The sequence below is a fragment of the Pantherophis guttatus genome, chromosome 1 (genome assembly GCF_059756535.1).
Source record: "Pantherophis guttatus breed Tessera chromosome 1, ASM5975653v1, whole genome shotgun sequence".
NCBI classification, from domain to species: Eukaryota; Metazoa; Chordata; class Lepidosauria; order Squamata; family Colubridae; genus Pantherophis; species Pantherophis guttatus.
Genome location: NC_142063.1, coordinates 319,214,628 through 319,240,328, shown reverse-complemented (window position 1 = coordinate 319,240,328; position 25,701 = coordinate 319,214,628). Strand labels below are relative to the sequence as shown.

Below are 25,701 nucleotides of genomic sequence, written 5' to 3'. Positions count from 1 at the left end.
TATGGAAGATATGTGTGACTTTATATGGAAATAGGGAAAAAGAGAAATAGATACCGACACAGATATCTGGATAACATTTTCTAGTTAGTGATACGGTAATTTTACCATGTCTTTGGAGCTTGCTTGCTTGTCTTGTCTTGCTTGCAAAATTATTTCAAAACAGAAATAATGGAAATGTTTTGCTTTTTTCTAAAAAAACTTTTGCTTTGGGGAATATTCCTCAAGAAGATAAACTAAATTCCATGTTGTGTGTTGTTTTCAGCATTGTCTATAGATATGAAAAAGAGTAGTGCTTGCCTGGCATGACTTCCTCCTGATGGAGGGAAAGGAAGAATGTGCTTTTCCTATATACTGTATATTGGTTTGGCACAGGCTGCTTATTGGTGTGATTCTGGCAGCTGTGAAGCCCAGCTGCCCAGTTCCAACTAATCTCTTCTTTCTGAATATTAGCAAACCTTCTTCAGTACCACATTGCCAAGAATCAAATTGAATATTGTGTTTGGCTGTTTTAATGTTTGTGCAGTACACTCCTAGGTATTGGGTATATGGGTGGGGGGGGGCTGATTTTCTTCTTTTTGAAAGTAATATTGTTTAAAATTGTTTTTAACCCTGTAAGCCATCAGGAGTCGTATGACAAGTGCAAAGCTTTAGTGATCTATAAAAGAAATACGTGAATTTAGAGTAGTGTAATAGGGTTTTGAAATAGGATTAGTGAGACCCTATTTTAAGTCTGCCTTTCTATAATTTTAGGCCATTCACTCTTATAAGATTCACATTCATGCAGCATGGGATGCTATGACCTCCTGGAAGAAACATACTGTAGGATATTAATATTTTTCTGTATTTCTGTATTAATTTATTATTAGATTTGTATGGCCATCCATCTCAAATACATGACTCTGGACAGCTAATAATATTAAAAATTATACAACCTTTCCTCCAAGACATAAAAGACCAGAAAAATTACAAAAATTGCATTTGACACAGTCACTTGACACAGCCAAGAAAATGGCTCCATTAACACAGCCAGGACCTACAGTAAGCTTGAGCACAGATTCAAGTCTTCAAGATCAATGGAGCAGGGCCAATCACCCCAGAGGGGTGATAGTCTAGGGGATAGTGCCATTTCAGAGAAGGCTCTCTTTCTGAACCCTACTAATACCTGACACTCCTTAGCAGATGGAACCTGGATCATGATATATGGTAACTCATTTACCATATATCACTAGCCTTTCTGCTCAATTCCATGAAGCTATAAAACAAATGATTTAAAGAAATCTAACTACTAGGGATAATATGTAATATGCATCATCATGCTTTATTCTCTCATGCTCTAGGGATGTTACTTTGATTGTTCTTTAATGTAAGCTAGTGAGAGAATGCAGCATGTTCTCAGACCTTCCACTAGAGTTAATGCCTATAGGAAGATTTGAATGAGAGGATTCTTATTTCACAGTCTTAATCTCTAGTCTTGCTACATTATTTCTTCTGCAGTGTCTGTATTGTAGGAGTTAAGAAAACTGCTTAATGACATTTTACTGCTCCAAACTTTGTGTAAAGTAGTACCTTATGCTCCTTTTCATTGATTTATCCATTTAGAAGATTTATATGGCTGTTCATCTATGCAACATAATTCTGGGAAACTCATCACAACATACCGAAATCACAAAACTCAGGAAAATTAAAACCATTGCATACAACCAAGCATCATAGCACTTCTAACCATGTACGATGCTCTTGCTCAGCCCCCATCCTGGCCAAACCCAGGGGAACAGTCAGGTCTTAAAACTCCAGAAAGCCAAGCCCTCCTGGACTCATGGCTCTTGCTTAAGCAGCCAATGGCATCCATGGCTAGGAGGTGCTTTTACATAGATCCATCTTCTGTGCTGGTTGCACTCATTCCTGGGCTGGGAGGCCCCACTTACGATCACTCACACTTTAGTTATTTTCCAATTGGACTACTCCAAAGAGCTCTAGAAGGTATTGACCTTGAAGACTAACCAGAAGCTTCAACTGGTCCATAATGAGTGTTTTAGGAAAATGACAGTTAGGAAGCCATGATGCATAATGGCTGGAGTTTGGATAGTCAGGGCTTTGAAGCTTTGTGGGCTTTTTTTTTTTAACCTGATCAACTGTTTTGTGTATTTTCATCCTTGAAGTCGCAAGAAAGAACATTGCTATTTTTCATCAGGGCACTTGGAAGGATTGATGAAGCCTTGTATATTGCTTGTGTGTGTGGCTTGACATACTCTGTGTCAGCTTTGGAAGCCATATTAATCCGGAAGCTTCCATGCTGCCACCTTTTCATGTGTGGGGAAGTAAGAGGGGGGATTTAGTAGAGGGGTTGTCTTTAGACATAATAGCATTCATACTGTCGGTCAAGGTCAGGTCGATCCTGCATTTGGAGAAGGAGTGGTCGGAGTGCTGTCTCGAGATGGGACGGATGGTGATTGGAGCATGTGATCGACTGAGTAAGGGGATGGTTTGGGGGGTTTTGATTTACTGAGGGAAAACCCAAACCTCTCAGATTTGGGTTTTCCCAGATGTGCCAGTTTACCTATTCTAGTAAATAGAACTTTGAAAAATGCTTGCTTCAGAGTTTTTACTTGGAGTTGGGTTTTTTTCTGGAACACTGACACCCTGACTTTAAAAAAAAAAATTCAAAATGACTTGCTTGATATAAACTCTTCTTTTATTGTTTCATTTCTAGTGAGAGGACTCTTGCCTTATGCCAGTAAAATAGCTGCACAGCAAAAGTTTATAACCTGGACATCATGAGCTGCCAGAAACTAGTAACCATTTCTCTGTATGGCACTTTTTTACCTTAAAATAAGGTAAATGAGTTCAAATTGCAAGAGAAATTTCTCAGGCTGTTTCATACAGCAACATTCATAGTCCATCTTGACTGGGGACTTTGGGGATATGCCTCATATCTCAAAGATATATTTGTAAAAAAAAATAGCTCTAGTATTAAACTAAAAGTGGAGGAAATTAACAGGACATGGTGTCTATCTTTCCCCCCACTCTTCATTATGGGGATTATTATAAAATTCATCATAACTGCTTGAAATGGACCTCCTATGGATCTGCCAACATAGTTTGATTCTTTTATGGAATAAATTTTAAAGAATAAGGCTTTCCTATCTTGAAGTTGAATTAGATAAATATCAGTACGTTTAAGATCATGAACTATCAGTGAGAATTTTCCTTCTATGGCAGCCTTCTCAACCTGCTGCTGTCAGACGTGCTGGAGTATGAGTTCCATCATCCTCAGCCAACACAGCCAGTGGTCCATATGATCCCTATTATGGTATGGCACATGTTCAGGCAGGTTTTTCAGATTTGAGCACTTCATCTGAGGCTGCTGTTAAACAAAAACTAATCAAAAGCCAGCTCTCCAGCGTAGCCACAATGTGAACATGTTGCATAAGCACACCATGTCCTTTTTAACACTTTCCTCTCAAGCAGCACCTTTTAGCAGTTAAAATGCTTCCTAAAATATTCCGATATTTTTAGCCATCATGTATGAATCAGTTTGTACAGTATTGCACATTTCCCTGGTGAACAAAAGAGATGAGTTTGTGTTCATTAACTCTGGGCCATCTGGTACAAACATGATGCAGTCTGTGAATCAAAACATGGACCAAACTCCAGGGATGGGGAGAGGTGCCAGGGCCTGTACTGAGGACCTGGGGTGGGTAGGCAGCAGTTAATTGCATAGATATTTTTCTTTCTCTCCTTCTCTTAATTATCTTTCTTTTACAGCATATCTGGGCTGCAGCTACTATCTCTGTGTAAATCTGTGTTCTTTTCACAGAATATGTAAATGGTTTTGCAATCCAGCTTTATTATTGGCAGGTTAAAACTGAGTTGAATGGGAGTTTTCTGCTTTCAAAAGGGGGGATTCTTCTATCTCAAAAGAAATGGTCCGTGTCCTGCAGCAGGAAGAAAAACCTCTCTATATCGAAAGTCATCCTATATTTATTTAAAGTTTTATGTTTTTATATTGGTTTAGCCATTGTTCAATTGTCCATCCTTAATTAAATCTTTTAAACTATACACATACATAAGCTGTGTTTGTAGGGATACATTAATTGCAAAAGTCCAATTAGCACATCTGTGCTCACATTTTTTTTTTACAGTGATCTGTTTAATAAGCCATTGTGATTACATTCATGTAGCCCAATAAGCTAGAAACTTGGTTTTCTAATCGCAGTAGTAAATCCAATAACTGCTTGAAAGCAAAACATTCTCCACAACCATATTTTGTGGAGTGGTTTCATTTCTTTGAATCAGTTTCCAGTTCTGCAATATAGTGAAGCTAGTTTTACAAACCTGCTGTATTCTGAATAATATTGACTACCTTGACCTTAGTGGGAGGCAGGAAGAACCACACTGGAATAATTGTTTGGAGGATCAGAATTTTCCCTCCTTCCCTCATCAGTCATTCCTATGGTAATTAACTGTGATGTCATGATCAGAAGACTGTAATTATAGGTGTGGGGAACAAGAAACATAAGTGAATAAGAGAAGTATTCTGCAGAGCCAAGATACAGTTTCCATGCCAATACAGTATACTTAGCACAGTCATTTTAATAGTCCTGATTTTCTAGCTGTGTGTGGGAAAGACATTAGCAGCAAAATGATAGACAAAACTATGGCAAGAAAATAGTCTGGGAAAAGAAAAAAAAATGTATAGTTCAGCACCTCTTCAAAATAATTTTTATATTAACGGGATCCAATTTGCAGCATCAGCCTTCATATATACAGTATCTAAACTGCCACCATGGGTCAAGCAATAATCCAGTGTGGTAACAATAGCTAGATATCATGTCAGTCATAGGAAAGTGCATTCTGGGCGAGATTGTCTTATTAATTCTAACTAGCCAAAGCAGCAGTATGATGATGACAGTCCTTTTCTTCTTCTTCCTCAGTGTTCCTTCTGAAAACCAAGAAATTATGCATATTACAATACATGTCAAGAAAGAGCCATTGAAAATGACAGAATAATACAGAAGGGCATGCGAGAATACAGGAATGGGAGTATTCCTTTCCTAGATTTTTTTCTGAACTTTTTTTTTAAAACAATTTCTCATGTCTCCCCAAGTGGCAGAGAAAAACTATGTTCTTTTGTAATCAAATTATGTGCTTAGAAATATTTTTAAAATGCTTCTGAATATATGAAGTAACTAACTGCAACCCTTGGAGTTACTACAGGTAGTCCTCGATTTACAACCATTCATTTAGTGACCGTTCAAAATTACAGCACTGAAAAAAGTGACCTATGAATATTTTTCACACTTATGACCATGTCAGCATCCCCATGGTCATGTGATCAAAATCCAGATGCTTGGTACTGATTCATATTTATGATGATTGCAATGTCCTGGGGTCATGTGATCACCTTTTGTGGCCTCCTGATAAGCAAAGTCAGTGGGGAAGCCAGCTTCTCTTAACAATCATCTTACTAATTTAGCAACTTCAGTGATTCACTTAATAACTGTGGCAAGAAAAGTCATAAAATGGGGCAAAATTCACTTAACAAATGTCTCGCTTAGCAATGGAAATTCTGGGCTCAGTTGTGGTCATAAGTCAAAGGCTACCTGTATTGCATTTTTAACTGGGTTCCATGAAAGGCTAAGAACTTTTTTGCAAAAGTTTCATTGTTGAACCATAAAGTAAAGGTAAAGGTTCCCCTTGCACATATGTGCTGGTCGTTCCCGATTCTAGGGGGCGGTGCTCATCTCCATTTCAAAGCTGAAGAGCCAGCGCTCTCTGAAGACGTCTCGGTGGTCATGTGACCAGCATGACTAAACGTCAAAGGCGCATGGAACACTGTTACCTTCCCACCAAAGGTGGTCCCTATTTTTATACTTGAATTTTTTACGTGCTTTCGAACTGCTAGGTTGGCAGAAGCTGGGACAAGTAACGGGAGCTCACCCCGTTACGTGGCACTAGGGATTCGAACCGCTGAACTGCCGACCTTTCGATCGACAAGCTCAGCGTCTTAGCCTCTGAGCCACCACATCCATATATAATATAATATATATGTTGAACCACAGCCTTATCTATAACCTTCCTCCACTTCCTTATTTACACAATGTATCTCTCTCTCTCTCTGCCCATGATAGCTGACAATAAAAGAAGTTTTTAAAAGTTTTTAAAAGTTAAAGTCATAATCAACTTCTTCAAATTGATAAAGCAAAAGAATGTTTAGGCTCCTTCCTTATAAACAGACATTTGAAGGAGAAAGCAACTCCTTAGAGGGTGAAACTACAGAGCTTGGGAGCAACAGATATTGTATCGTTAGCCTGCTTCCCTCACCTGACCCACAAATTTCAAACAATACTTTGCAAACATAATATTTAGGGCAGCCTCTGCCAATATACTGTAAGAGTTGTAGCTGAGGCTTCTGAAAGTTATATTCATTTAACATCTACAAATGTACAGATTGGACAAGACTGAGCTGGAGATCTTCGTTCCTCCCTCCCTCCCTCCCTCCCTCCCTCCCTCCCTCCCTCCCTCCCTCCCTCCCTCCCTCCCTCCCTCCCTCCCTGTATTCTGTTTTTTATTTATATATAACACTGAACATTTAAGACAAAATAAAAGTTATTGAAGGCTTTATTTGATTAAAACCATAATGGGCAGCAGCGGTCCATATATATGGCTCCATCTCATGATGATACAATAGAATATAGGAAGAGTGCATGATAATTAGAACTTATTAACAAATGAAGTAAAAGAGAGAAAGTTAAATACGCTAAATGGAACTAAGAACAGAGAAGGGAGTGGTTGATGTGAATGAAGGTAGTCTGATCTTATGGGATGAGTTGATTAATGTGTATCTTGTGAACTGAAGGTGTAAGTTAGGTTACTTATCATGAAACAGCTATAATGTGTCAGAAAATTTCAATTGATGTAATCTAGGTAGATGTGGGCATGCTTGAAAGAAAGAATCCATATGTTTGTGACAATTGCATATTCTACTCCAGTAAATAATAACAGTTGAAGGATCACTATTGCATTTTGGAAAAAATGTGTAATATTCTGAATAAAGATGATTCATGGGAAAAACTATTAATATGCTCTTATGGCAAATGAGTGAATTGAAATGCATGTTTGTGATTATTTCTGATTAAAGATTAGGAGAATTAGTGAAGGAGTCAAGGGAGGAGAAAGTTCTGAATGTGGTGACAGGCCATTATTTGGCAGTGCAAGGAGTAGTTCTTGAGAAAAAATTGGATGTGGAAGAAAAAAAGTGAAAGTATATGAGACCTCCATTAGCAAAAAATAAGGGACAAGTGATTTATTGAATGTATTTATAAATAAAATTCAAAAATGTTTGTAATGATATTAAAAATATATTGGTTGACAACATGAATATACATAAATACATTTGTGTGCAGAGAACCTGAATCTTCAAATACTTCATACCAGGGGTGAAATCTACTTACCTTCCCTACCGCTTCAGAAGTGCACGCACCAACTCTCTGCGCATATGCAAACCCTTTTGCGCATGCGCATAGTGTTAAAACCAGGAAGTAACGACGACCGGGCAGGTGGGCGGAGCCTCAAGCTGCCATCGCTACTGGTTCTCCGAACCACCGGCCGTCATCACTACTGGTTCAGCCCTGCTTCATACTGACTGTGAACTTAGCAATGGCTGCTAACTAGGTTGTGTGATACTGACAGAAGGAAAATAGAGTGAACAATTGTAAATTGCGCATAACTGACAAAAAATGGATCAAATAGATGAATTTATATACCTAGGTAAAATGTTTATTAAAATTTGGAAAATGGATAGAGAATGCTAAAGATATGCAAATGCTGGTAGGATGCTTGTGGCTAATGCTTGATCAATGTTTGTTAAAGGAAGCAAAAATGACATTGTATGATTTTGTCCACTCTGTTATATGAATTGAGAGGTAGATATGCCAGAGTAAACATAAAGATAAATACAGTATAGTGCGGATTTGCATGCTTGTGTAATGAAACAAGAAGAAAAGTGTCAATAACAAATGAGTGCTGAATTAATTACAGTTGCAAGAGAAGTGAGCAACTGAGGTGATTTAATCATATATGATGACAAAATGAAGATCAAATTAAAGAGTGGAAGAAGTGAATGGATTGGCAAGAAAAGGACTGGTTTATAAGGAAAGAGAGGTAAGAACAGCTACAGTGAATTATCTTGGTGTGAATTGTTTCAGCTAGTCTTCATGTTCTTTTTTTTTTTTATCTACTGCCCTTAATTTTATTGGCTTTACTGCTTTTTCCCTTTTTATATTCTGCATAATATTGCTTACCCCTAGATGGGAATGCATGTATACAATATATATGAAATAATAGTTACCATGCTCCATTTGTGCTTGGTATGCAAACTGGTACCCATATATGTTTAGAATTTATACCCTACTAACTCCAGGCAGCATGTAGAACTTGTAGCCCTAAACAGCTGGAGAAAACCAGATCGCTCATTACTGATTTGGCAATGGAATTTCTGGGCTTTTCCCTGTTCAAATATCCTTTGATGGCTGAGCCAAGAAATAAATCCTACAAATCTCTAGACTTGAGATATTCAGGCTTTGTTAACTGAACTGCATATCTTAGTGTGGCAATTGCTGGTATTTATAATTCTGGAATCAGCTGTTTTGAGCTCTAGAGTCTAATAACCATTACTAAGATATACCCAGTCCTAAAAGACAAGAATTAAGCTTTATACCTTAACATTTAACAGCTCTGAATTCTATATGTATGATTTTCTCAGGAACTAATACATTTAAAACATGATTGATAATAACCTATACAATTCCTTCCAATAAAATGAATACCTATGCAACTTTATTAAATAGTGCCTCACCACTCAACTCACTACAGCACAACCAGTACAAACTATGAAAAGGATAATACTGCCATACATTGAAACATCTCAGAAACAAACAGCAGAGTATTACAACCAGATGCCATTACATCTTAAGCAAACCAAAAAATCCAAGAATCAAAAAAAAAAGGGGGGGGGAACAGGAATCATTTACAGCCCACACTGTAAGGACTGTAACAGCCACTATGCAGAACAGACAAGCAAAAGACTAGCAGAGTATATTTATGATACTTCTTAGTGGTAAGAAGACAGGCTGAAATCTCCTTAACCACATATATAGATTCAACCATAGTTACAGTTGGGAAATTGTGCGTATCTTAGACCAAGTCAAATCCAAAAACACTATGGAATTCCCGAAAACTTGGCATTCAGACCAATCAACCATCAATAGACACATAAATAAACCACATTTACACATCATTGAAAAGGGACAATAAAAAAGGTAAGAAGGAAACAAAAAGACTAGAACACATCCTCTCCAGCAGACAACACCTAGGTATGTAGGGATTAGCACCAGACAATCAAACAGAAAACAATACCCTAATCAAGGAACTACTGAGGAAAAAAAACTTCTTTCACATCAAACAATGGCAAGGAAAGCTACTATATATAAACAGCAAACATCACAATCAGTACTACTGATAATGTTACCTAGTCAGGTAGTCAAGCTCAGCTAATATCAATGGCTCCACAAAACACTTTTCTTATAAATTGCCACAGATTCAATTCCTAATGTCTCCAATGTCTTCTAATGGAGAATATTTGTCTGAAATTCTGAAGGGTCTCTGACATTGTCCGTGGGCATGATTGGTTGGTTTTGGTAGCTACATTGTAAAAATCTCAACAAATAATCATCAAGCTTCCCCAATGTAAGCATTAGGAAATAGCTGAGGGTCTCAAGGGTGTACAGTAGCTTCCACTTCTTTATCTACTGCAGGGTTGTCAAACTCCTGTCCTGCGAGCCGGATGCATCACGCGCTGGCCACGGCCATGCCTGGTTTAACAAAGGGGGGAAAAGTCCCAATACCATTGTGATGACGCTGTGACAACATGAGTTTGACACCCCTGATCTACTGTAATTCTTTTCTGGGCACTTTTCTCTCATTTCTCACTCAAAAATGGATAAAAAACCAGAATTACAAAGCAATTTACAGCATCCTAAACCAGATTCCATAGTTGTACTAACTTTTATGCCAGTGCAATGGCAATGGAACAGAAAATAGCCCACAATATATCCAGAATATATTCCCACAAAATATTTGGTATCCAACATCCACAATATGAGAATATTGTCATTATGATTAATTAAAAAGTCGCAAAAGAAGGCACAAAAATTCAAGTTTAGCAGTTTTTCATCAAACAAATCATCAAATGGGGGGGGGGGAATCCAAAACATCATTTTAGTGAATGATTTAGGTAATTCGATCTTAATATTCGAGAGTTTAGCTTGCAAATATTAATCAGAGGTACCATAAGTATTATCAGTACCTAGCATTCAGGAAAAAAATGGTCTGAGAAGCTATCCTACTCCTCTCCAGATCTAAAAACACAAAGATTGCAATTCCAAATGTGTCCCCTAACTTGAATATTGAAAAAACTTTGTAGTGGAAAAAATGTGATTTGCAATGCCTGAAATTTATCAGTATTTGGAAGGGATAGTGGAATTAACTAGTTAAAATAGTGTTAATTTAGATGTAGGTAGCAGGATCTCAGAAATGAGTCACAGTCTCTTTTGGACAGTGTATTTTCTTCATCCATGAGCATCTTCCATCAATCTGGAATCCGCATGACAATTGATCATACTTTTTCTTGCATTTGTGAGGAAATTTAATCAAAATCACTGCCAGATAAGTGAATTTACCACAGAAATGAATTTACATTTAAATTTTTACAGAAGAAATACATAAATTGACTCCCATTGCCAGTGGAAATTTTCCCATCCACCTGCATTCTTTTCAAAAGATCTATTTAACTCTGATTCAGGAGGTATTTAAATTATTCTCATTTTAAACTGTATCCTGTTGAATCAAGATGGCTTCCAATCCAAATTGTGCTTTTAGTATTTGCACACTTCCAGTCTGCTACCATCAAGTTGTCCAGTGTCCTAACCACATTCTTCCCTAAAATCAAAATTATGCAGGAAAAGTAACTTCCAGGAACTGCCCTCTGAGACCTTCAGGGCTGGTGGGAGTATATGCAGCATATGGTGAGAAGTGTTATCCACTTCCTAAAGCTCTGCCATTGTCAATTTCACATAAATTGTAATGCTGTACTTGAAACACCTGGGAATCTCTGTCACAAAACAGATTTGCTTTGGATCTGTACAGACATATGATGCAACTGAATTCCTAACTGTGAGAACAATTAACCAGTGGAATGGCTTTCCTTCAGAAGTTGTGGCTGCTCCATCACTGGAGACTTTTAAAGAAGAAATTGGACAGCCATTTGCCTGAGATGGTATTGAGCGTCCTGCTTGAGCAAGGGTTGGACTAGAAGAACTCTGTTATTCTATGTTCTGTGTTCAGTAAGAAAGGGCCTTCAGAGAGAAATAGACCACAGGAACATTTCCAAATTGATCCTCATTATTTATCTATGAATTGTCCCAAACATTTTCTATCCCTGGTGCTAATACCACCCTTTTAAAAGCAAGGATGCGCATAGACCTCAGACTTCTAGAAACAACTTGGCAACCATTGAACTCAAAGGAGGTCTGATTTCCATCACTCTGTTCACTTTTGTGTGTGCACGCACTTTTTTTTTTAAAAAAAGAAAGTGCTGATTGAAAAAAGAAACTTTCAGTTAATGATGGTCTCTCTCTTTCCCCCTGTGAGTCTGACTACTGTTCTTAATTTCCTGACCAGCTTGTGCCCCTCCCCCGCTCCTTTCCTAGCATCTGTGATTGTTTCAAATGGAGCTGCACTACCTGCTGCTCTGACTTTCTAACACAGAATACATGTTGCACTGCCAAGCAGTGAACTGCCAGCCATCTGCCATCCAAATCAAAATTTGCATTGTTTCTTCTTAAAATAACGCCTTTAGAATACAAAGTAACTCTCTGCATCAGGTTTCAGTGATGAAAGTCAGCCAGAATTTAAAAGAAGGAAAAGAGAGAGCAATAGAGAAATAGACCTCCCCAAATCTGCTTGAAAGAGAAAAAACTTACAGACACCTTTAAAGAATTGAAAGGTCTGTTTTGCTTTTTCCCTCTCCTTGCAGTCTATATTATGTATTTATAGAAACCCAGAATAAGAAAAAAGATAGCAGAAAGTTCAAGGATGCAGGACTTTTCCCCCATCATTCCCAGTTCATATATCCTGCAAAATCTGGATCATAATACTGCACAGAAAAAGGGCAGGTGCGCTGCAGAGACTCATGCAAGCATGCCAGGCTATATCTAAATAGGTAGGAAAGAAATATGATATTGTATGGTATTTATAGCTACTTTTATATTTTGGGCACAATGTCATTTACAAATTCTTCTTTCTCTGTTTACTGCAACCTGGAAGGTGGGTTGCTGAGCATCTCGCTTGCAAATGAGAAGGAGAAAGGGAGAGAAGAGAAGATGTAACTTATCTTGCTTTCTCAAAAACTGTATATGCAAGTAGAGATTTCACACACACACACACACACACACACACACACACACACACACACACAAAGTTAGCAGTATTTTAACCTCCACCTGTATTGTTCAATTCTGCACTGCCAAAGCAGCAGCAAACATTGGAAGTGAGTAATGAGACAGTCCATGTTTGGAAAGTTTGTGACGATATGATGGAAAGACAACTTATCAACTATCCTCCAGAAGGACATATGGATTTGGAACAGGAACTGTAGTAGATGTTAGTATAGATCAAATCTAGGACACATCCAAAGAACAAACTGAGTTAAAATGTGTAGATTATTATTAAACTGTAAGTTCTATAAGCCAGTTGCAATGTTTAGTTGTTGCCTTTGGTTGCTTCTTTCAGTACTTGATCTAGGCTGACAGTTTATTATTTATAATATGATATAAGAATATAATCATCTTCTACCTATTTGTTTTATAAAAGCTGGGTTTTAAAAATAAAATATGTTTAGTTGGTCAACCACATGCAAAATTATAACTGAAAGTGCAAGTTCATGATTGATTGACCCCCATTTAAGTGAGTCACTGTAGTTGTTAATTTAGTAACATGGTTCTTAAGTGAATCTGACTTCCCCGTTGACTTTGCTTGTCAGCAGATTTCAAAAGATGATCACATGACCCCAGACATTGCAACGTCATAAATACCTGACAATTGCCAAGCATCTGAATTTTGATCATGTGACCATGGGAATGCTGCAATGGATATAGGTGTAAAAAATGGTCATAAGTCACTTTTTTCAGTCCTATTGCAACTTCAAATGGTCACTAAATGAATGGTTATATTTCAAGGACTACCTGTATTTGTTCTGGGCAGGGACATTATCCATAAATGTAAATGCCCAGATGTTTACTATTTTGGATCAGGGATGAATCAAATTTTCAGGCCCCACAGAGGTATAAATAGGTTCTACTGCAAAACTTGCTTTGATAACATAATTATTAAAAAAAACCCTGCTTCTGTTACAGTCATGAAGGGAACAGACCACAGATATTCCAAAATGACATTTCTTGGAACAGTTTTGGTGCCATGGAGATAAAAAAACTGGCTGAAAGCAGGAAGATCTGCACTATATGGTGGCCTACATAGGAAAAGGCTTCTCTGCAACTCCTGTGCATTCCCTGACTCATGAAGTATATTATCATAATACAACTTTGTAGCAATATATTTCCATAAAAAAACCATAGAGTTATAGGTGATAATTTGTACTAATATTTTCTCTGAAAAGAGGGACCTACTTTCCTGCAGTATTCTTCTAAATAATTTTTCTCACTTTTCTAACTTGCCAAGTTTGTATGGGTACATATTTTTAGTTGGATTTTTTTTCTAGTTTAATGAAAAATAAAAAGAAAGACAAGATGTTACACAATGAGGGGAGAAGGATGGTGCTGAGTGTTCTTATTGTCCAGTATGCAAGCCAGTTCTTTAGTTATTATTTATTATGGTTCATGTATGAGATGACCAGGCTGAGCCTGAGGGTGGGGTCAAATATGTCATCAGTCATGAGTCCAGCCCATCTTGAATTCCTTTCTATTCTTAACTCCCACTAATTTCTCTTAACTGTTAATAGATTTTTAAGCTTTATATATATATCTTTATACTTATTTGAACAGCCTGAATATTCTGATTTCTCTGGTGCTTGACAGTTCATTGCACAGTCAGTCAGATGTTTAAACTGGATGTAGGATTTTTATCCGCCTATTGAGTCCCACCCTATGAAGATATTGTTGTTTGATGACATTAAAGGTATCATTGTAGGATGTAAGCTGTTCTGAGTAAAACTGCCTTTAACAATTGACTTAATGATGATTTTGTCAATGCCGATGGTGTTCAAGTAGTGCTTCAGTTGTTTTGGGATTGCATGCAAGGCACCTATGACTATTAGTACTATTTTTCCAGAACTGGTGCATTCTTTTCAGACATCCAGCTGCCTTTAAGGCTGAAATACTCTGCTACCAGCATGGAGCAGAGAAAATGCAGTCACTGGCTTTCCTCGCCTCATTGGAAGTTCTGTCTTCCACAAAGAATATAGGTATGATTGACAGATGACCTCATGTCTGTTTTGCAAATTGTGGGGAGCCATTTTATTTCAGCAGGATTTTGTCTACTACATGCAGATCCTTTGATTGTGGTTTTTATCTTGATAATTTTTTCTTCTTTTATATTATTTCCTTTTTACTAAATGCATTGTTTATATTGTATCACAGCTTTAAATTGTTGCAGAATGTTCTGAATGATGCAAAATCATTAGGAATGGTAGGACAGGACTCTCAAATAAAAATAAATTTTAAAATTCCTTCAAATATTAATATATTTTCTGCTTTCCTCATGCAGTTTTTATGTTGCAAGGCAACAAAAATGAATTTGAAGGGATAATGGGAATGTAATCTAGTATTCCTTTTGCTTTAACTCCAGCCCATCAAAAAGAGGAGAATGCGACATATAGGTGCAATTCAATTGTGTGTGAAGGTCTCATTTTTATCCTTTTGAGTTGCCTATAAAGCTGCCATCTTTATATTTCTACATCTATTCTTTATGGTTTGCAGGGTGGATGCTAGGGGTCACAAGCCTTTGTTTGTATTCACTGCCAGCACTAACAAAAATTTATCAGAAGGAGTGCTATGTTTTAATCTTGCTATTCAGTTCAAGCAGGTATTGATAAAGGAACTTTGGAGCCCTTGAAAATATCTCATCTACCATTTTGAAAGGGGTGTGTGTAAAACTTTGCTGTTATTGATTTGTTCATCAGTGATGGTCTGAGCCTCCATTCAAGCATCAAAAAGGAGTATTCTGTCACGGTCATTCCCATATTCCAAGTCTGATCGGGATGAGGAAAATGGGTTGGCTCTCTGGGCACACAATGAGCCCCATAGTTTGCAGCATTCTTTGTCTCTCCATCTCACCATATTTTTATTACTTCATTTTATTAGACTAATTTTTTCATCAGATAAAATGACATTGCGTATTGTCTTGTCTGCCATCAGATTTTTAAAAGTTCTGACATTTGTTTCCCCCAAAAGCATAATCCTTTGCATCATTCAGTTGAAATATCATCGGTCTACCAACTAAAGCTCTATTACAAATAGGAAGGAAGTGTATGGGAGGCAACCCCCCCAAGGGTTTATTTGTTTGAATAAAAATGGAATAAATCATATTGTCATTATCCTCTTTTCTTTTATTTTTCTCAAATTACCCAATTCTTGGAAAAACGTGCAGCATAAAAATGATGAATATGTCAACTTGATAAATGCATTATGCCTTCTGGGCTACATCAATGGGATCGCCTTGTGGTGAGATGGGCAGAAAATAAATTCAATGAATAAAATACAAACAACAACACCCCATCATACCATGCCTTGACCCCTTGAGATAAATCTGAAAGATATTCCCACCAGGAATCTTGTAGAAAAGGTTTTCACATAATTTATCATTTATTTATTTGTTTGTTTGTTTGTTTATTTGTAACCCACTTTATTATTTTTACAAATATCTCAAGGCGGTGAACATATCCAACACATCTTCCTCCTTCTATTTTCCCCACAACAACCCTGTGAGTGAGAGTGAGTGGCCCAAAGTCACCTAGCTGAACTCATGGTCTCCTGGTTTCTAAGCCAATATTATAATCAAACCACTTCTCTAAACTGAGATTTATTTCAGTTATAAAAATAAGCCATAATGATCTGCTTTGTAGAACAGGCAAATCTATAAACTCTGTTTTATAAATCATAGTGACTATATTCTTATTTATTAATTTACTTGCCACTTATCTCACTGTCATCTGACTCATTCATATATAATATCTATGGACATTCTCATTCATCCAGGTCATGATTGTCCCAAAGATGCTTTTCCAGAAGGTAACTGGACTTTCTTGGATTTTATTTTCCTTGAAAATATTTTACTTCTAATCCAAGAAGCTTCTACAGTTCTAACTGAATGGTGAAAAATGGATATAAATCCTACCATTTTCCACCATTCAATTAGAACTGAAGAAATTTCTTAGATATGAAGCAAAATATTTTCAAGGAAAAAAAAAACAAGAAAGTCCAGTCCCCTTTTTTATTTATTTTGGTTCTTGAAGTTTTTTATTAGACAAGATGAGCAGATAATAGGTCTAAAAGTTAAAAATGAGATTTTAAAATTGAGAACTTTTCCTGACGATTTGGTTTAGATCTTACAGAACCCTTTGTAAAGGAATGAATCTTTGATGAAAAAATTGAAATATTTTGATATGTTAACAGGTTAGTGGGTTTTAAGATTAATAAACAGAAATCAAAGATGTTGGTTAAAAATATGACTACACGAAATCAAGATGCTCTGATGAAGAAATGTGGTTTTAAATTTGAGAAAAATTAAATAATTGGGTGTTACTTTGATTAATTACTTTGACTAATATGAATTGCATGTTGTTGCAAAATAACTTTGTGAAGTTATGGAATGAAGTTAAAAAAGGATATGCTGAAATGGGAAAATTACAATTATCATTGTTGGGAAGAATTCCTATAATTAAAATAATTAAAATAAATAAATAAATAAAAATAACCTATAATGTTATTTTTATTGAGACAGAACCTGAGATACCATGTAATCAATGGCAAAAAGGTATTTCTAAATTTATTTGGCAAGGCAAGAAACTGAGAATTAAATACAAACTCCTGCACAATGCTAAAGAAAGGGGATGGTGGTTTAAGATTGTCAAATTTAAAATTGTATTTTGAAACTTGTGGTTTAGTTTGGATGAAAGAATGGGTGACTTTAAGAAATAGAGGTTAGCGGAACTGGAAGAGCATGATTTAAAGTTTGGATGGCACAGTTATTTGTGCTACAACAAAATTCAGGTGAATGTAGGTTTCAAAATCAATTTTATTAGTCGTACCATACTGAGAATTTGGAATAGGTATAAGGCAAAATTGTCTCCTAAAATCCCTTTATAGTTGTCACCCCTAAGGTCTTTTTTAGAAGGGAATTGATAGTTAAACAAAATCGATTAATTTATGCTGCTTTGCTGCATTTTTCCCAAGGAAGTTTTAACTTAAAAAGAAAACTTGGAGTTGGAAGATTTTACATGCTGTTGGTTTTCTTATGCTCAGCTAATTTATGAATTTGAAAAAGATGAAATTGAATAAGATGTACAGCTCTGTAGCAATGCTGATCATATTATTCCTTAGAAGTATTTAAACTTCTATTGAAAATGGAAATAAAGGATGAACAAGTTAAAGATTGCATGATAAAATGGGCAATTTTTTAAAATATAAATTTATATTACAAATAAGTGTAATATATAGTTGGACCTATGGGAGAGTATGTGGAAGAAAGGGTTGAAATGTATACTGAATTATAATCTTACAGAGATTATTATAAAACAATGCATGGTTAATACAGGATACTGGAGAAATTGTCAGAAATATATAAGACATTTCAAATATTTGTAGGAAATGTAATCAAACTGAAGGAACATTTTTTCATATTTGGTGGATGGACATGTAACAAAGCTAGATAATATTGGAGTCATGTATATACAGTATTTTGATGCAGAAGATTTTAATAGTGAATGTACAATTGAAACCGGATGCTTTTCTTTTGGAGTTAATGAACAAACAAATAGAAAAATGTTACGGGACTCTTTTTTATGTATGCTAAATAGATAGATAGATAGATAGATAGATAGATAGATAGATAGATAGATAGATAATTTTATTTCTATACCTGCATTCTATAAATGAAGTGAGACTTGTATAAACTTAAAGGTGGAAGATCTACAAATACCAACAAATTGAATACATTTTGGTAGAATAAATTGTGAAGCTGGAGAATTAGAGATGGAAAAATTGACAATCCTCATGAATGAAAAGACTTTTGACATCTATATCTTATTTAAAAAGTGAGAAGTCATTTTTTCTAACTTTTTTCTTCCCCCCCCCCCAACTTCTCTCTTCTCTGCACTTTTACTCTTTTTCTTTCCTGAGTGTGTGTGTGTATTTCCTTTTCTTACCACATATCTTTAATGCCTGTTGTTTTCTATTATTTACTCCATTTCTGGGCTGTGCATAATACTTTAAAAGAGAACAGCATGATGGATATGTATCTAGATATGTATATACAGAAGTGAGTGAGAGGTTGGGAAACTCTTCCAGACCATTCACAGACCATCTGGTATTTTAGAACCAACCAACCAATCAATCAGAATAGAGCTGGAAGGGACCTTTGAGGTCTTCTAGTGCAACCCCCTGCTCAAGCAGGAGACTCTATACCTTTTCAGACAAGTGGCTGTCCAGCCTTCTCTTAAAAATCTCCAGTGATGAAGCACCTACAACTTCTGAAGGCAAACTGTTCCACTGGTTAATTGTCCTCACTGTTAGGAAGTTTCTCCTTAATTCCAAATTGCTTTTCTCCTTCAGTAGTTTCATCTATTGTTTCTCGTCTTGCCTTCTGGTGCTTTGGAAAATAACTTGACCACCTCTTCTTTGTGGCAGTGCCTCAAATACTGGAATACTGCTATCATGTCACCTCCAGTCCTTCTTTTCTCTAGACTGGCCGTACCCAATTGATGCAACCGTTCTTCATATGTTTTTGTCTCCAGGCCCTTAAGCATCTTAGTTGCTCCTCTTCACAATTTTTCCAAAGTCTCAGCATCTTTTTTGTAATGTTGTGACCAAATCTGGATGCAGTATTCCAGGAGTGGTCTCACTAAGAATTTATAAAGTGGTAGTAATACTTCACATTATTTTGATTCTATGCCTCTGTTTATACAACCAAGGATTATATTAGCTTTTCTGGCTGCTGCCACACACGGCAGCACACCAGCTACAGTCTATGGAGTGGTTTGGGATGAGCCTGCAGATGCCCTCTAAAAGTTGCCATCACTGCTAGAGGGAAAATCATGTTGCCTTCGTTAATGTAATCAAATGCTAATATTAAATTGCATGGCATGACACTAAATTTTGTACTGTATGATCAACACAATACTTACAGATCAAAGCTAGCCCATGGCTTGGAAAATGTGCACACCTCTGCTATACAGCAACAAAGGATCTCAGTTACAGTCTGAATATTAGCTGTTACCTTGGAATCAATGTTAACAGGAGTCCTCAGCCCTCCTAAATTCTTTTCAGAAGACAAAAAATTTCAGAAGAAAAAAAAACAGAAAGCAACAGAAATAAACAATTGTTGGGCTTCTCTGCCTCCACTGGGTGATGTGGGTGGTAAGACGTGGGGGGAATTTGTCAACAGCACTGCTGTTTTTAATGAAGCAGGGAGCTAATTTGAAACTTGGCAGCACCCAGCATCACTTTCTTCTAGAGACTGTTGCCATATTGCATCATCTGGATATATGCTGCTTTGATTCATCCTATTATTATTTTTTCTTCCTGCAGCTACAGTGCAGCAGACTCTTCAGAGTGCAGTGCAAAGGACTTGCTTTGAAACATTAAGCTAGAAATTTTATAAAGAGAAAGTATGGGTAATGAAATATTGGCTGGCAACTGGGGTTCAATCCAGGTTCAATCCACCTTCAGCCATGAAATTTCAAGAGGTAGGTTTGGGCCAGTCACTCTCTCTCAGCCCCATCTATCTTGCAGGCTGTTGGCATCATTTGCACATTATCTGTATTAAGGGTAATCATCCATAGACTCTTTTTTTCAGAGAAGTGCCTTTTCTTTCCAGTGATTAATTAAAGAAATGCAGATTTTGATTTATATAGAAAATAAGCATAGTACCGCTGTTTGGGCATTAGCCTGTACTTTATTGTTCTGATTGTAAACTCTTTGAGCTAACAGCTTAGCTTCTTTCTGTGTGTCCTACAGGGAATAAGTCTACTCATGATAGGTAAAATAAATGGCATGGCATAACTCGCTTGGCATGAACTCAATATCACAGATATCAAAATGCAATTAGTTTTATGTGTACAAGTAAACTCCCTTAATAATTGTTATTTGCACTGGAATTTCCATCACAAAGTGAAGCTATTAAATCAATCAGAATACAGCTGGAAGGGACCTTGGAGGTCTTCTAGTTGAGCCCCCTGTTCAAGCAGGAGACTCTATACCATCTCAGACAAGTGACTGTCCAGTCTCTTTTTAAAAACCTCCAGTGATGAAGCACCCACAGCTTCTGGCGGCAAACTGTTCCACTGATTAATTGTCCTCTGTCATGTGATCACACTGTTTAACACAAGCAGTTCTGCCATTCTCAGTTAGTGTTGTTAAATGAGGACTATATGGGTCATTAAGTAAGAATTTCATGTGACCACAACTTCTGTCTTCCTGCCGGTTTTCCCATCCCTGTTAGGGGCAACTGAAGAGGAAAGAGTTGCAATGTGTGCCTAAGCAATCCATTCTTCTTTCTGCGCCATCTCTCCCTTAAAAAGTGTTTTGAAATGGAATTTACCTCATGTTTCGGATGGCAGCAGACAAGAAGAACCTTCTTATTCATTTATAATGTTTTTTAAAAATGACCTTTAGAGGAGGTATGGATAAATAGATGAAGTGTAAATAATACCTCAGACATCTTCAGGTTCCACATAAAGTTGGAATGGTTGATGCAGGAGTTTGATATGTATGCCTATGCTTATATGTGTGACTTGATATTTCTTTAAAACAGTCACTTCTGAGCAATACCAATAGGGAAAAGAAGTTTGATTACCATTCTGTGGTTTTGCTCTTCCATTAAAGCTATGCTGTCCTATTCTGACGTTTTAATGTTTATATTTCATTCCACACACATTGCTATTGCTGGGTTAGGAGGTATTTTACTGTGGGTTTCTTTGCAATAGATTTTCTTTTTTAGTTCAGTCACATAATGCCTTGTGTTGTCTTTCTTCCTATTGTCAACAAGAAGTCCTGCTGGCCTTAAAGCTTTTGATAAATTATATTTGTCCTTCTGCTCAGGTTGGCTTATAGCAGAAACACCATAAAGCTGTTGAGGGTTGTGGGTATCTCACAGCTACTGCAGACATCAGCTGCATCTGGCCACAGGATCTCAGATGTCATTCCCTCCATTGTGTTTTTGTCTCTGCTCTTCCTCCCCTCCGTCTTCTCTAGCAACAACACTAGCATTCCCCCTCTCCCCCTTTCTCTTAGTTCTTTATCTTTTGCTCTTTTTTTAAAGCATGGTCCTAAATGGTTGTGGAGTAGCTTGCAAGTTCTGGATGTGTAATCAGTGCCACAGTTCTATCATTTTCCTCATAATATCTTCAGTTGGGAAGTTGCAGGGGGTAAAAAAACAATAAGGTTTGTCTTTTCAAACCTCCTCTGAAGTTGCATGCAGAAATGAAGTTCAGTCTTTGGGATATCCAGATAAAATTGGGCAGGATTCTTGCCTGATACCTTGGGGAATGTTTACAAATCAGTATCAACAATGCCAAGCTAGGTGGCCCAGTAATCAAACATGATACAAGGCCCTTCCTTTATACATGCATGTGGGCTAGCAGCTTTCCTTGATCTATAAGTATCTCTTAGTTGAAAATGAGAATAGAAATTAGTATCTTGTCACAGAGGCTTTGTCTGCCCTGACAATGCTAAATTGGTTTTGAATGAGCTTTTTTTTTTTAAGCAATGGAAGCTTCATATAATTGACGATTCTTGGATATTTCAGTTATTTAGGAAGCATTATCAAGTGGCCTATCTATGTAGGCTTACAGTATTCTGAAGCTTCAAAAACTTTGCTTTCACTGGTTCATTAAGTAGCATTTAACCTGAAACCTACGGTGAAAACAAACTGGCTTTCTCTGCATTGCAAGACATCTCAGGGAAATTAATTCTCATGATGTTATTTTTGTCCTCTTAAGCTTCTACTCCCTGCTAATTCCATTTACTGTTAAACAAGAATTTCTTGTCATCTTCTCCTGAAATGTTTTATTCTTTGGCACAATGCCATGGCAGTCTATTCACCATTACACAGCAAACACTTCAGTCTCTGATTAGTCACCCCTACCCCAAGGACGTGTATTTATCAGGTGAATTTCTTTACCTATGGTTTAGGTTACCTTGCTCTGAATTCAGTTAAATTGCCTGGGAAAATTCTCTCATTTGTGCCCATTGACAATGTTTGTCCTTGGTGTAAGTGGTACATCTCCAAGATACAGGATTTTCTTTTTATCTGCTAACACTGTCATACTTCACACTCTTAGTTTAATTGGTGTATGAGAGGGTTAAGTTGTTGAGTCTCAGAATAAAATTGGAGGAACCTTTGTTTACTCCATTCCTTGTTTTTTGGAAATTTCAGCCAGGAAAAAATGTCTATAGTGATACCATGATTAAAAGCCTAGGAAATGAGAATTGCCAGGAAAATTATATGCCCAGGATTATTGCTGGCCAAGGTTTGTAATATAGACAGTTCTGGAATGTGATAGTAATTATAGAATGAAAAAAAAACCTCAGCATGCTTCCTTCTAACCCATACTCTCTAGAAATTTCTCTCTTCTGATATCATGTTTGACATGTAGCAGACTAGATCTGAAGATGCAAGGCTGAAAGAACAGTGTGATTTCAGGCTTCTTCTGCACAACTGGCACAAATGTTTACATATCAAAACAAAGGCATTCATTTGTTTGGAATTGGCAACCGTGTGACTGTTATGTCACTTATTTTATCTAAATTCCCCAGAGTTACTCATATCCTTAGATATCCATGTATATGAAATACTTTCATGTTCTGTGTATGTTTATGTAGGCTTTCACTGTTGTTGCTGTTGTTGGCCTTACTTCCCTTGTTGGGAGAGAAAGTGTTTCCTTATCAGCAAATTAGAGGAAGCAAATTCTGTAATATTTAGATATTACAAACCTTCATGTACTTTTAAGCACTGAGTTGATGCCAGTGAAATCTGTGGGTAAGGAATAAGTAAGAGTATAGTTACCATATCTGCATTTCAGAAATCCAAGCAACAAGGTGAGAGCAAAAAAATACAGAAAACAGTAATTATCTATCTGGATTTTTGCAGTCTAGATTTGGTACCCCATCTTTTCAGTTGCAGCATGATTAAAGGCCTTATTACATTGTGATTTCTCTCCATTGATGTCTTCCGCTTATACTTCAACTTTCAAGAACTTCCTCAGTAGCAACTGCCTGATTTTCTCCTTTTCAAATTTGTGAAAAGCCTTGCTTTATGAGAAAATATACACAAGTTGAGATGATTCAATATGGGGATTTTTAGATCCCATATTGATCTATCGTAACTTGTTGTTTTACTCTGATTTTAGTGTCACCAGTTACATTAAAAAAACCCACACACCTGGATTTGTGTTATATTTAGAAGCTGCCTTCTAATGCAGAAATGGGAGAGGAGGGGCAAAAAAATATATGAGCCTGCTGTTTCTCCAGGGTCCTGAATTACAACTCTCATCATCTCCAGACAGCCATAATGGAGATTGTAGTCTAGTACTTCCAGACCATAGCAGGATAGAAAATGCTGCTCAGAGAGGAAACCAGTTTAGAGAAAGGGTGCTTTATTGCCATGGCCTGTTTTTAAGTGGAGGAACTTTTCTCAGCTTCACACTGTTGGAAGGGAGTGTGATAAGAAAACTTTCCAGCAACAAGCCTAACCCACTTTTATGTTCTCTTTTTCATTTATTTTTTTTCCCATCCTGTCATTTCAAATGCCAAGATTTTTTGAAAGACGATAACTTTTCAGCGTCAGTAATCACTCTTCCATCTGGTCCAGCCTGCTGCTTCCAAATCTGCGTGTTCTCAGCTGTGGAGCATTCAACTTCCTGCTTGTCTTCCTTTTGGAAATAGAGATGCCAGCAGAAGTTAAATTGTAACAGCCTGGTAGGGAAGCATCTTTCAGTTCAGCTGAAACATTAGAAGAGGCAATATTTAGCACTCCACCATCTTTTTTAAAAATAAACCAAAGGTTCTTCCTTTTAACAGAAAGACTGCCTTTCCTCCCCTCACTTCATTTTCTATATTCAAAAAAGAAAAAAGAAAACAAAACAAACCCTTACCCTATTGCTGGTAGCATGAATTACCTCATCACTGTGACCCTTCACACCTCACCCTACACAGGTTTGAAGTGAGGGACAAATATTCCATTCTTACATATCTGATAGCTGTGAGGGATTTTGAATTGCACAGCAGAAAGAGCAAGCAAAATGAAACTGCCCGGTGACAGTGAACGAGATAGAGAAAAGAAACCAAGTTGTTATTTTTTTCTTGGCATGAAAGAACATTGTTTATATAAGAAGGTGTCAGTAGAAAGAGTGGGCTTAGAGCCTCCTTAAAAACACAGAATTTAGACTCAGCAGGTGAGTCCGTACTAAGGTCACCTGATTGTTCTTATCAGATGCTACATTCCAGCTGTAAAGGCTATGCTATAATTTTTATTTATTTATTTATTTATTTATTTATTTATTTATTTATTTATTTATTTACTTATTAAATTTATATTGCCGCCTATTCTCCCATGGCAACTCAAGGCAGCTTACAGAATATAAAAACCACATTTAAAAACAGTAAAACTAATTTAAAAATCAAACAAATTAATGTAATAAAATCATCCCCCACTCCCCACCGCCCGTCCCAGCGACAGCCAATCACACGAGACATTTAATGGGCTCCATCCCGCTCTGGGTTCCCTGGGCCCACTGGCAGAACCAGGTTTATCATGCTTTTGCAAGTCTTATATACCGTTTCAGAGAATATGTAACTTGTAATCTTGTTGGTTTGGGGGTGCTGCTTTCTGATGAGCCTAGTCATCTCTATGGTGTGCATACAAAAAAAACAATGACAACCCTTTGTTGCATCTTCCTCGAATTCCTTTGGTTCCTAATATAAGTGGGCATTTCCCTCACAACACTGGTTTCTACTTTCTATGTTAAACGAAGCACATAGATTTCTTATGTCTCAAAACCTAAACTGGGCCATGTGTACTTCAGCAGACAAATATATGCAAAAACATTTTCCTCACAGAGTTTAATGAAATCTTGGAGGGCAATATATACAATGTCACCCTGAAGAATACAAATGTGTGTACTTCTGCTGAGAAGTCTTACTGTTATTTTTTTTACTTTAACAGTGTATGTTATTGAGGTTTACTTCTCATTCCTCGTGAAGAGGACGGCATTTCTAAAAAAATGGTCAAAAGTATTGGACCCCTCCACTTTTCTCCAGAGAATCCCAATATCCCATGGAAATGAATTGAAACAGACACAAGTATATAGGATAATTGTTTAATTGTTCTAATTGTCAGGAAAGTTTTCCTTAG

The 25,701-nt window shown here is 36.9% G+C and overlaps 1 protein-coding gene across 6 annotated transcripts in view; it reads left to right on the top strand.

Moving 5' to 3' along the window:
* The window catches only part of MSRA (methionine sulfoxide reductase A), a 188,581-nt gene that overhangs the window by 149,156 nt on the left and 13,724 nt on the right, over window positions 1–25,701 (top strand). The window lies entirely within an intron of this gene.